Raw genomic sequence first — 1,841 nt, 5'->3', positions numbered from 1 at the left:
GGCTGCAATACAACCTTTCAATATGTTCTCTAAGTCTTTTTTATATTGGGAAAGTTTCCTTAACTGACACCTTTACAAAAATTTTTTATGTCTCATTACTTTATTTTGCTTCTTTGCAGATGTAAATCTTTCACATATTGAATCTTTTAAAGAATATATCTTTATTGATTAGAGGGAGAAAAAGAAAGAAACATTGATGATAAAGAGAAACATCAATTGGCTGCCTCTTGCACATTCCCTACAGGGGGACAGAGCCCAAAACCTGGGCATGTGCTCTGACTGGAATCTAACCAGCAACCTTCTGGTGCATGGGAGGATGTTCAACCAACTGAGCCACATCGGCCAGGGCCATGTATTGAATCTTTTTCTTTGTCTCACATTTTATTCATTTTTAAAAATATTTCCTTTAAACTTTTATTGACTCCTCATTTTTATTTTCTATTTCTGATATTACTCCCTCCCCCAATAATAATTTTTCTTTTTTGTTATGTTTTTTTATTTTGATTATAATTTCAATTTTTTTCTCTCTTCAACCCCTACCCAAGATCTGCTACTTGGGGTTAAGGTTAAAAATTTATAGCAACTGGAATGCATAGTACCCAAAGTTCCAATGGAGAGCATAATCCCAATTTCAATAGTTTCACCTTTTCTATTTTTGCTCTCGCTCTACAGAGGATTTTACTTCACTATGTTTTAAAATTTCATAGACAACTATTTGATAAGGATAATATTTTTCAGCTCTGCAACAACAGATTTCTGGAATTTACTCTTTTTTAAAAAATTCTTTACTTCTCTTGTTTGTATTATTTTTGCTTAGATTCCATTTATTTGAAGTTTGCTGATTTATTTATTTTCATACAGTACTCAACATTGAATGACTTTATTTCTTTCTATAGTGTGTATTTGTAGGAGATAGAGATTAGACAAAGAATGACAAAAGCAATAATAGTAAAATTAGGATACTGTCCTCTTTAGAGTCAGTCTACTCTGGGTCCTTAGTGGTAAGTAGTGGAAAAAAAGCATTGGATAAGTACTGGATTATCACACTTCAGAGCTTTAGATACCTAATTCCCTCCTAAGAAAATCTTCATTCCACTCTAAAACAAATATAAATATAGTTACCTTTCTAAATATATTTACAGTTGTCAATGGAAGGTGCAGATAGGCTTAAGAGCATCAGTTTCACCATCATCTAAGTTTAAACTTCATCAGTTTTAAGAAAGTCTGAAGAACAACATAATATATCTATGGCTTTTGGTAGTCTTCCGATGCCCATTGTACAGAGCCAATATTGGTGCAATAACAAGTTAAGTGATCTAGGCTCAAAATAGACCCCTACTGATTAGAGTCTGCATTTTAATATTACCTGTACTAGAGCAAGCAGAAATTAAATCTTGATTTCATTTCAATAACCTGATGGGTCAAGTTATAATTTCAAGTGGGGCAATAATACCTTACATTTCCATTGTTGTTACATTTTCTTATACTCATTTCATTTAACCCTCAAAATCACCTGAGGAGGCATTATTATTCATGTGTTATCAATATTGACACCTGTATTCACAGATGTTACGTCTTCATGTTTAAGCATTAGAGATCAAATCTGAACTCTTACCCTCCTCAATATGACCTGTTTTATATATTAGAGTGTTGAGGTCCAACCCCAGCAGGTCCAGGGGTCCCCAAAGGTGTGGACGGAGTCGGCGAAGGAGGAATGACACGGAGACAGCCTTCAGTTGATCAGCAGCCTAGTCAGGACCTCTAGCCAGGAACTCCAGCCAAATTCTGTTTATCTCCAGCCACCAGGTTCTGTTGCCATGTTCTCTCACTAGGTTCTCCAG

Source organism: Myotis brandtii, unplaced genomic scaffold, assembly GCF_000412655.1.
Source record: "Myotis brandtii unplaced genomic scaffold, ASM41265v1 scaffold519, whole genome shotgun sequence".
NCBI lineage: Eukaryota > Metazoa > Chordata > Mammalia > Chiroptera > Vespertilionidae > Myotis > Myotis brandtii.
This window is presented reverse-complemented; position numbering follows the sequence as displayed.